This window comes from Notolepis coatsorum (assembly GCF_963971535.1).
Source record: "Notolepis coatsorum genome assembly, chromosome: 20".
Taxonomy (NCBI): domain Eukaryota; kingdom Metazoa; phylum Chordata; class Actinopteri; order Aulopiformes; family Paralepididae; genus Notolepis; species Notolepis coatsorum.
Window position 1 is genome coordinate 47,257,217 of NC_140184.1, and position 12,014 is coordinate 47,269,230.

The window sequence follows — 12,014 nt, forward strand, 5'->3', positions numbered from 1 at the left end:
GGACATTCCCTGAACCGATGACCGGGCACGCCATACGAGAAACAATTTCCTGACCCTGGCACTAGGTCATTTCGGAATGGGGGGTAACTCTGCGGTTTATTACCCCGCCTCTTCAGGGGCATCTGGAAATTGTTTAGCGTCACCTGAGCATCCGCATATAGTCGTGGCTGATTAGCAAATGGATTGGTTGTGCTAAACTCAGGAGCCGTTGGAGTGCTTGGGGGAACCGCCTTTGTTCTCTCCTCGATTTCCATAGTCAGTTTAACCTCCCCCAGAAAACAGGAGCAGTCAGCTAGGAATGACTCGGCCTCCGCTAGTCCCTGTTTAGCTTTAGACTTAGCTTTGAACACAAAGGATTTTGTCCCTCGCAAAACAGCGGTGGCCGTGGCTACCCTAGTGGCAGCCTGGTTTGCACACGCACTGAGTTCACCCTTCGCCGGTGCCGTTGCTGTCCAATGTCCTATCACCCCCACCTTCTGTACCCTTTCCGCCCACTTTACAAATCTCGTACTGGCTTTGCGTCTTCCTTTGTCAGCGACCTTACCCAGCCAACGTGAATGTGTGTCTACCAACACATGCCCTACACTACCTGGTTCACAGGACCTCCACTTCTGTATAACCCGTTCAGCCATTTTTCTTAACCTTTGTGCTGAGTTCGAGGAGGGAGAGAGAGAGGAAGAGAAAGAGAGAGAGAAAGAGAGTGTGAAAGGGAGAGAGAGAGTGAGAAAGAGAGAGAGTGTGAGTGGGAGAGAGAGAGCTAGTGAGAGAGTGAGTGAGTGAGTGAGTCTGAGAGAGAAAGAGAGAGGGAGAGAAAGAGAGAGTGAGTCTGAGAGAGAGAAAAAGAGAGAGGGAGAGAGAGAGAGAGCGAGTGTAAGAGTGGAGGAGGGGGATTCTGTTCGAGAAGCCTCCCACACGCGCCTGTTCTCCTGAGCTACACTTCTCAGGTCAAAGGTCAATCCTCATCTGTTAGAGAGAGGCAGGGGGGGGGGTGGAGAGGGAGAGTGAGAGAGAGAAAAAGAATGAGAGAGAGAGAACGAGAGAGAGAGAGAAAGAGAGAGAGAGAGATGGTTAGAGAGAGAGTGTGAGTTAGAGGGAGAGGAAGAGCGAGTGAGTGGGGGAGAATGGGAGAGAATGCGAGAGAGTTAGAGAGCTTAACCTCTGTGCTGAGTTTGAGGAGGGAGAGAGAGGAAGAGAAAGAGAGAAACAAGAGAGAGAGTTAGAGAGAGGGAAAAAGAGAGAGAGGGGGAGTGTCCCGCAAAATTTTAGGCCTGTGTGTGTGCGTGTGTGTATGTGTGTGTGTTAGAGAGAGAGTGAAAGAGAAACAGAGAGAGAGAGAGTTTTTAGTTTGAGAGGGAGAACAGACCCAAAAATAGAGAGATGATTTAAGAGTCCCGCTAAATTTTAGGCCTGTGTGTGTGCGTGTGTGTGCTAGAGAGAGAGTGAGAGAGAAACAGAGAGAGAGAGAGAGAAGGGAGGGGGGGAGAGAGAGAGAGAGTTAGAGAGAGAGAGTTAGAGTGCGTGTGAGAGAAAGAGAAAAAGAGAGTTAGAGAGAGTTCGAGGGAGAGAGAGAGGGAGAGAGAGTGAGTGTGAGTGGTGAGAGGGAGAGTTAGAGAGTTAGAGAGAGAGAGAGAGAAAGAGAGAATTAGAGAGAGAGGGAGAGAATCAGAGAGTTAGAGAGAGAGAGAGTTGTTAGTTTGCAAATGGTCAGTTTATGTGTATGTTTTTAATTCTTCCTCCAAACTTTGAGAGAGGGAGAGAAAACCCGAAAATAGAGAGACGATTTTGGATTCGAGAAGTTTTCCCCAATCCAAAGAGTCCCGCTAAATTCCAGGCCTGTGTGTGTGTGTGTATGTGTGTGTGCTAGAGAGAGAGTGAGAGAGAAACAGAGAAAGAGAGAGAGAAGGGAGGGGGGAGAGAGAGAGAGACAGGGGAGGGGGGGAGAGATGATTCTTTTTCGATAAGGCCCCCAAAAGTGCCTGCTTCCCTTCCTCCTAAGTATTGAGTTTTACTTCTTAGGTCAAAGGTCAATCCTAGCCCTGGAGAGCTTGAGAAAGAGAGAGAATTAAGAGAGAGAGAGAGAGAGAGAGAGAGAGAGAGAGAGAGAGAGAGAGAGAGAGAGAGAGAGAGAGAGAAAGAAAAAGGGGGGGGGGGTGACAGAGCCAGAAATATAGAGAGACGATCTTTGATTCGAGAAGTTTCCCAAAAATTTCCTTTCACCTAAGCCTTGAGTATCACTTCTCAGGTCAGAGGTCAATCCTGCGCCCTGTTCAGCAACCTTAAACTCATTAGCTCTCACGCGCTAACATCCGCCGATTTTATAAATCTTTGAGATGTCGAGTTCAGGTACGCTGGCAGTCACGCCGAATGACACATCCTACCCTAAATGAGTTCCACGCCAAGGCTCTTTTATGACACGGAAAACACGACTGCTTCAGGGATGTTTTAGACTTCTCAAAACCAAACAGTCCCGCCAAATTATAGGCCTTCGTGTAGAGAGTGAGAGAGAAGAAGAGAGAGAGAGGGAAGGGGGGAGGGGGGAGAGAGAGAAAGAGAGAGAGAGAGAGAGAGAGAGAGAGAGAGAGAGAGAGAGAGAGAGAGAGAGAGAGAGAGACCTCTCCTCGGATCCACCAATCTATTCCGTCTTTAACATGGGAGATAGACAGCTGGATCCACCAAGTCACGCTGTGCGTGTGTGCTGGGTATCAATGCACTAGGTCTTGTGTGTAAAACCCGCAGAGAGCAGAGAGTGCGCGTATACACATAAAACTTCATCCGTCTATCTTCAGACCAGACCCCAGACCCAGAGGGGGGGTGGAGGAGGGGGGTGGGGGGAGGAGGAGGAGGTGAAGGAGGAGAAGGGAGAGGAGTAGGGGGAGGAGGTGAAGGGAGAGGGGGACGAGTATGAGGAGGAGGTGGAGGAGGAGGGGGAGGAGGAGGGGGAAGACAGGGGAGGGGAGAATTGGCAATACGAAATTGGGATGGGAGAAAAATAAGGAGAAAAAGTAGATACAAAAAAAAGATTATAGCGTAAGTGAGCGTTTAAATTACAGATGGAGCTATAGAAGTGGATTTTCTTTACTAAGTTGTGGTGAGTTTTCTTGTTTGTATTTCTTACCAGACTGTATATAATATCACACCTATCAAGTAGGCGTGCTTCATGTGTCACTGCATGTTGCTAGATGAGCTATAGGCCTAGTCGTTCCACTACCACCTTGATTCTGCTCTCCCGACCCTCACACACCTTGAGGGGGAACAGAGGTGACAATGTGGACTGACCTGCTCCACTCACTTGAGCGCATGTCTCCCCGGCCCACACAGCTGGTGTCCCGCCCTCTGCATGGCCGCACAGAATAATAGTGCACACTTTCAGATACACACATATTGGAGGCTTCCGACTTCCTCTCTCTCTCTCTCTCTCTCTCTCTCTCTCTCTCTCTCTCTCTCTCTCTCTCTCTCTCTCTCTCTCTCTCTCTCTCTCTCTCTCTCTCTCTCTTCGTGTGTGTGTGTGTCACAGAGTCCTGCTACTATGTGAGTGCATCCATCCATTTACATGTGTTATCCCTATGTTTACCACATGTTGCGTCTATCCTATTTCTGCTGCCAGGTTGCTGCCTCTCACAGTCATCTGAAGCAATGTAGGCTACATGACAAATCGTTAGCAATGGAAATGCATAGAAATATGTGCAGTCAGCTTTTTATTTATGTTTTTCTTTAATAGAAATGCCTCACCACGTTGCCTGCGAATGCAGATATTTGTGTGGATTGATGAGAGTGACTGATATAGTGAATAGCGAGTGCTCACCAATGGTCCTGATGGACATGAAAAAGGAAAATGTCCTGTAACACCAGTAGCAGATTAAAGATTCAGTGATGAGGAGCTTTGGATGGAAAGTTTGGACTTTTTGCTGGGTTGCAGAAAGCTTTAAATAGCTGCTGATATTTAAAATTGATCCTTTGTTGAGGCAGCAGAGGCTCATACAGCAATTAATTATTCTAGACCGTACAGCGCCTGACAGCACTGCTCACCAACACAGTACAGCGCTATACATTAAAGGAACACGCCAACATTATGGGAAATGCGCTTACCATCTTCTCCAGAGTCAGACAAGAAGATAGATACCAATTTCCTCTCTGTGTGTTCTGTAGAGCAGTGTTTCTCAACTGGTGGGTCGCGGGCCATTTTGAGTGGGTCACGGATGTGTAATTATTATATATATTTTTTTAAGTAAATTTAAATTTTTTTTCCACAACCTATCTTTGTGAAAGTGGCTTCTCAGCTCTAGTCCAGCTGAAGACAAAGCAGAGGAACAGATTGGACATTGAGCATGACCTCAGAGTTGCTTTGTCTACCATCACCCCAGACTTTGAGACTCTTGTCAGGAGCAAACAACATCCCCAGTTATCCAAGTCAAGTCAAGTCAAGAGTTTTATTTGTCACGGCATACGGATATCCCATTAGTTCCCTGTGAGGTTAAGCTAAGAAGTCTGCTAAAAAGCATATATTATTTATTATTATTATTTTATTTCATTGTGTTTTTATCCCTAGTTGCACTTTTGTTGTAACCCCAGTTATCCCATTAGTTCACCCAAACTTACTGTAGGTCTGTTATGTTAAGCTAAGAAGTCTGCTAAGAAGCATATCGCTGCTGGCGGGACAAAACCTCGTAACGCCATTTTTTCTTAATTTTTTATCAACTCAGTAGATCATCCTCCATGTGTGTGTGGTTTTACAAAGTCTACACAATGGGAAAGCATTAAACCAATCATCTGTCTAAACCTCGTAACTCTATTCGCCCTCAAATCTGTGTTTGTTTTTTTCATCTGCTAAAAAGTTGGGTTTTTGGAGTTACAAGGTTTTGTCCCACCAGCAGCGATATATTATTTATTATTATTTTTATTTCATTGAGTTTTTAACCCTAGTTGCACTTTTGTTGCACTTTTTTGTGTTTATTTCATGTTTTTAACACTTTCTTTGCCACGCTTATGTACATCCTTATACCATCCTCTGCCAGCTCTATTTGTCTATGGAGAAGTTCCCCTTCTTTGCAGGGCTATAACTTTTTAAATTGTATTGCTAAATTGACATTACTATGGCCCATTCAAGGTCAATTATCTATCGGTCAGGATGTAGGAACGGTATACTTTTTCATTCACATATTCATACTAAAATACGGTCTAAAGTATAAATATGTTTTTATCGTTTTCTGCAGCATTCTGCAGAACGTGATTTATAGACCTAAATGCATTATATTGATGATCAAATACAGTTTGATAGCGATCTGCGCCAGATAAAAAATTTCAAATGGACGTGCTTCTAGAAGTTACTACTTATCATCTGATGTTGACCGGATGGGGGGGGGGGGTCGTTTATAATTCCGTGGCCAACGTTAGATGATTCATGTAGTGTAGGTGATATGATCATTAGAGCAGTTTGTATCGAACACGGAAAAAATAAACGCTGAAACTTACCCCAGTCTCCTCGGGCCGTTGGGCGATGAGCGTGGAGCAAAAATATTCCTATTATGGGATGTTGAAATATGCGATCCATCTCCAGGTTGTATAATAGTATATACGTCCAAATCATGTTGTTTATCGAGTTATTGGTAACGGATCGCTATCCATTGTGTCGAGCTCGACTCCCGGGACCTATAGTGAGTGATCGGACCGAATTTGGATGAGCATCCGTTTTCGTTTCGGGCGATCCGCCGATCGGCGACCAGATGGCGCTCTTGAACCGTTGGAGAGTTGAGAGGGGATCAACAGTAGATCTCAAGTCTCCGCGGGAGAAATATGATTGCGATCACAGATTTTTGAAATATTGATCTCAATGACGGCAGAATGTCATTGGCAGAATTAGTATGGCGGGGAATGACGAGTTAAGGCGTCCTTGGCGATTAAAGTGCATGAAAGATTGTGTATTACTGCAAAAAAGAAAATTTTAAATAAATCATAGTGGTTCAAGAATTCGGGTAGCGACTTAATGACTAAGGAAAATGTTGGGTCCCGAGGCTAGACCAGTTGAGAACCACTGCTGTAGAGAGCTATCCGGCTGCAGGCTAGCCTAGCTTAGCACAAATTAGAAGAAGCGGATACGGACCAGCTAGCCTGGGTGTTGGCCAAAAACACCTCTCCCAGAGTGTTAAGCTAGGCTAGTGAAGCTGTATCCGCTTCCATTCATTTCTGCTAATCTAGGCTAGCGTGCAGCCGGATAGCTTTCTACTGAATGCACAGAGAGACGAAATTGGTATTTATCTTATTGTCTGACTCAGAGAAGTGCAAGAAATATCTATTGAGTGCATTCTTCTATTTTATGACACATTTAGTGTTGAAATGTAGCCTACTGGTGATTTCAACTAATTATGCATTTTTGTTGTCAAAGGAGACATATTGTAGTATTTCTCAACAAGTTAATACAGGTCTTTGAGGTCTCCTAAACATGTATTTAAATTTTTTAATTTTTTTTTGAAAACAACACTGTTTCTGTGCCTGTAACTGAGCTTTTATTGTACAAATACGATAATTATCATACATCTAGCAGTGGTGCGCAAGCCTGTATCGTTGAGAGCGAAATTCAGATTCAACTTTCAGACTAGATGTTGCAGATCAAATATGATTCCAGATCCAGCAACAGTGTAGCAATCTTGTCGTTAAAAATATTGTCAGAAACATCTTTTAGGTTCAACTTCAGGTAGAAAAGAGAAGATTTACACACGAGCCGCCATCTTGTACACGTACATTTTATAAAGATATCTTCACACGCAGATACACATTTTAACTACGGCGATGGTGGCTGCAATTCTGATATCTGAAAACGCGCAATGCATATATTTGTTGGGACAACCCCTTATTCTGTAAAACAATGCAATTTTCACAATAGGTCCCATTTAAGATCTGAAAAAGCTTATTGCCAGGCAGTGTACATAGACCAGGGTGTAGCTGCACATTATATCATTGGTTGCCATTTGCTCTCCTACTCTCCCTCTCTTTCACTCTCACCATGCAGATATGTAGGAGGAAAATGTGCTCAGAGACCTTTGATGTAAGCATTCCACGCTGAATAAGAAGGTTATGCAAATATGCATGACAGGCTGGTGAGAAATATGGGCCCAGTGATATGGCCACATGACCTCTTGCCTGTTGTCAGGGTGGCTTAAGAATAAGTATTAATGAGTGACAGTTCCTAGTAGCAGCCCAGTTGGGCCGGCACTGTGCGGGCTGATGATACCCACCCTGCCGGTGGAGGGGCGGCGGCCAGTGCACCTGGTCAGTCCTCTGAAGAGAAGCTAAACGAGGGGAGGAATCCAACGGCTAGGACTGTTTCTCATGCAGCAAGGTAAGGTGGAGGAATGTTTTTTGAGAGGAATATTGATCTTTTATTTATCAACAGTGGGGGAATAATGAGGAGATGCACATGGGAGTAATGAGACATGTTTGTTAATCAGATGAAGCCATGCTAATCTAATTTTCTGGAGGCAGCTAAGCGAGGATATTTAGTAGGGGGTCTTGTGATTATATCTCCATTCGCTGACTTCCAGGGTAGCATGCTGCTGAACTGGATCCCCCTGACCTGCTGACTGCCAGGGTAGCACGCTGCTGAACAGGATCCCCCTGGCCTCCGTGGGCTGCAGTAGTAGCAAGCTGCTGAACTGGATCCCCCTAGCCTCTTTGGGTTGCAGCAGTAGCACATTTTCTTGCAACATGGTACAATAGGGAGCTGCAAAAGACCCTAGCATGACAGATTTCGCTTGATGGAGGACAGGGTTGGAGACAGAGTCCATAGCTCTGCTCAGAAGTGTGCTCATAACGTGAGCGTCTGTTCAAGCAGATACGTGTCATTAATTTATGTTTTAATCAGAATGCTGTGCCCAATTTACTCCCTCAATATATATATACACCAGTTAGTCTTCCAATAAACATAATAGATCCCATGATAGAAAAGCAGTCAGACCATCAGAAATCTCATCTACTCTGTACTTTATGAATAGGACCTTAGAATAGAATAGAAGTACTTTATTGATCCAGAGGGAAATTCAGCACTACAGATCGCTCACAATAAACCTTTAGGTAGTAAAAGTGTCAATGTAAAAGTCAAAAGTCCAGGAAAAGTTTGTACTGTCACTGTGTGCTCAGTGGCGTAGTGAGGCACAGTGGGATGCAGTGTATAGTCTGATGGCTGTTGGAATGAAGGACTTCCTGTGCCGCATCTAGGGAGTCTTAGGGGCGAATTAACAAAGAATGGATTGCACGGTGGTAATAGCACTCTTAACTAGGCTTTACTTAGGCTTGTTTGAGATTACAGTAGCTAGGCCTGCGCAGTTTTGACTACCGCCTTGCCAAGCGCGCTGCATGGCGTTTAGGGGGTCATCCCTATGTTCCCCGGGCTCTATGTTCCCCGGGTTCTATGTTCCCCGATTGATTGATTGATTGAACATTTTATTAATGTCCGCCTTGTTTCGAACTGGTTAAGTTGTTGGTTAAGGTTAGAGTTTGGATTCAGGGCTGGTGGTCTATCGCCCTGCTCTAAAGATAAACTCTAAGCATAACCGACTATCTAATCGCTACCGGGGAACATAGGACCCGGGGAACATAGACATGCTCCTGCGTTTAGAATGTCGTCCGACTTGCTCTGGAAATCTGACTGCGGAAGTCACGGAAATCTCACGGGAGCAAGGCAATTGCAGTTTTCAGGGCTAGGCGACACAGCGAATAGCACTGCACAAGACCGAAGCAGACTACAAAGAGTGACACGTTCAGCCGAACGCACAATCGGAGGGGGGCTCCCCACCCTCCAGAACATTTACAACAAGCGGTGCAGGGGGAAGGCTAAGAGAATTATTAAGGACTCGAGCCACCCGAACAACTGCCTCTTTGAACTGCTGCGGTCAGGCAAGCGATACCGGAGTCTCAAGGCGAGCACAGAAAGACTCAGAAGAAGCTTCTATCCCCAGGCCATCAGGCTGCTTAACGAACAATGAACACTACACAACAACAACCATCAAACGCACATAGCACACACATCCACACGCACACACTCACTTTAAACAAACACACTGTAGCACCCACTCCCCACACTTTATAGCACACACTCACTTTAAACAAACACACTGTAGCACCCACTCCCCACACTTTATATTTATTGATGAAGGATTGCACTACAACTCGTACACCTTACTGTAAATTGTACCTAAATTGTACCTCATCCCATTTCTGCATTTCTGCTTTGCACTATATAATATAATATAATATTGTACATTAGTACACTGCATAGTATTGTATATTATATGGTAACTCAGTTACGTCTATTCTGCATCGAACATTGTACATATGTCTATACTGAACACTGTGACCTCATTTTCTACTTCTAATTTACATGCTATACTATGTTATTTGATACTATCTTGTCTAGCACAGTCTCTGGAGCGTAACAGTAAGAAGCATTTTGTATGAAAGTATTCTGTACTTCTGTATGACAACTATTAAAGAAACTTGAAACTTGAAACTTGAAACACAGTACCTTTCAGCCGACTGCTTGACGCCATGCAGAACTTCGCTTCGTAAGTCGCTTTGGATAAAAGCGTCAGCTAAATAACTAAATGTAAATGCATGATGGGAAACGACTTGCTCTGGCCTGCGCAAAGCGCCCATTGGCTCAGAAAAGTTGTCACCACCCACAAGGAAGTTATGAGACATCTATCAGATATACGTCTCATTTATTATTATTATTATTATTATTATTATTATTATTATTATTATTATTATTATTATTATTATTATTATTATTATTATTATTATTATTATAATTGGATACAGGCGTTTGTGTACCAAGAGCTTCTTCAAATGTCTGGGAATGTAACAAACTGAGACCTTACTGGGGCTCAATTTGGGAGATTCTCGAAGAGGTCACAGGGTTTGAGATCCCATGTACACCTAAATTAGCATTATTAGGAGACATGTCTGACATTTCTCCAGATAAGAGAGGCAAGGTGCGGATCATTAAATTGGCCATGATTGCAGGGAACAAGTGTATTGCCATGCTGTGGAAAAGTGCTGAGTCCCCCCCCCCATGTCTATGTGGCTTAGTGAAATCTCTTCGTACATGGCACCAGAGAAAATAATGTTCAATCTTAAGAAAAAACCACATCTCTTTGATAAATGCTGGGCTGGGTTTAGGCAATACTTAGAACAGATTACATAGTAGGTTGACGATGTAGGCTATTATTGAAGCTCCCTTTTGTCTTTCTGATGGGTATATATTCCAATGAATGATACTGTAAATGTTATTAGTTGCTCTTTGAAGAGAAAAGATGTAACGTTAGATATTTATTTGCTTGGTGTAGAAGTATGGGCACCTGTTAGACGGGTGTAACTGGGTTTACTAATTTCTCAAAATGTGTAAAAAAAGAAAAGAAAAAACTGAATTTGTTGAGGTCCTAGTCTGGGGGAGGGGAGGGGGGGTCTGGCCTAGAGTTTTTTTTTCTTCTTTTTTATATTGATTTTTTCTTTTTCTTTCAGGGGGGGGGGGGTGGTTTATTTTGTATCTATTTTTCTGTAACTCGGGGAGGGGGGGCAGTTGGCAGCATTTCCTTTTGTATGGTTGTTGAACTGTTGAACTGATGCTGTAAAACTGAAATAAAAAAAGAAAATACCAAAAAAAAAAGAGCTTCTTCAAATAACGTTACTCTATCTTATCCATCATTATTCCAAGATAAACTTCATGAGCTGTCAGACAGACACCAAATAAATTTTTTCAGAGTACTGACATTCACAATTGAACGCTTTACACATTCCTCAATGCTGTCTTAATAACCATCTCTGCAATGGAGTTTATATCAAAATAACAATATCAACCCCCCTGAACAAATAGTTGGTGATTGCTACAGACAGTCGGAATTCAATTATGATAATAAATACGACAATTACATTTAGCATTTATAGTCATGACTCAATGAGCAATCTGAGCATTACCGCTCTTATGTACAGTATACTTCACTAAGCCATCTGACTCACCTGGCGTTTAACCCAATCGCACGATATAGTGAAATAGACTAAGAATAGATTAACGAATTCCATATAAATCTATAGTTCATTAACGATGCAGCAGCTGATTCTGTATACTGAATACTGTATCCTGCACACACACATGTGCACGCTCTGTAGCGTGACAGCGATTTGCGACTCCAGATGATAATAATAATAAAAAATGAAGACTCGATTCACATCAATTTGTGTGAATGAGTGAATGTTATAGTATTTCTACCTGTTCTCATTATACCCCCACATAAAATCCAAAGGATAATTAGCTGGCCAAACATTATCAGTGCTCTCGAAATTATAATTAGCCAAAATTATAATATATAGGCCTATATCTTGCACACATCTTACATGATAAAGCGTCTGCTGAATAATTCTGTTTTGCCGCAATATATATAAATGTGTGTGTTTGTGTGGGAACGTGAACGAGATATCTGCCATTGCGAGGCGAGACAAGGCGAGCAGGCTATAGTCAACTCAGAGCCATCTAAAAGAGAGTTGTGACACTCTCATTGAGTTTCATTGTTATCGTGGAATTGCGAAGTGGAGCGCCTCATGTGGCGTGCATAGTTCCAAGCTCTGCAAGCAGGACAAGTTTCCAGCTTTGAACGCGATTACTAGTCATTGTTTACGAGGCACTCTCGCTGGTAAGTTTACTTTACTTACTTTTTACATTTTAACGCATTAGCAGACCACTCATGGATTTAGTCAATAGTGGTATTTTATGTAGCAAGCTTTAGTTAATGTTTATCGTAAGTTAATAGCTTGTTAGATTCTAAATGTAGTTAGCTAACGTTACCATACTGACGTTGGCCTAACGTTATATTTACCAAATGATTTTCAGTTATTGGTGTTCGTTAGTTTATCTTCGTTTATTAGATTTATTGTTAAAGTGAGCAACACGTAGTTTCGATCGTATTCGTATTAGTACATCTGATTACAATCAAGAATCAAGAGGCTTATTTGTCACATACTACATACCA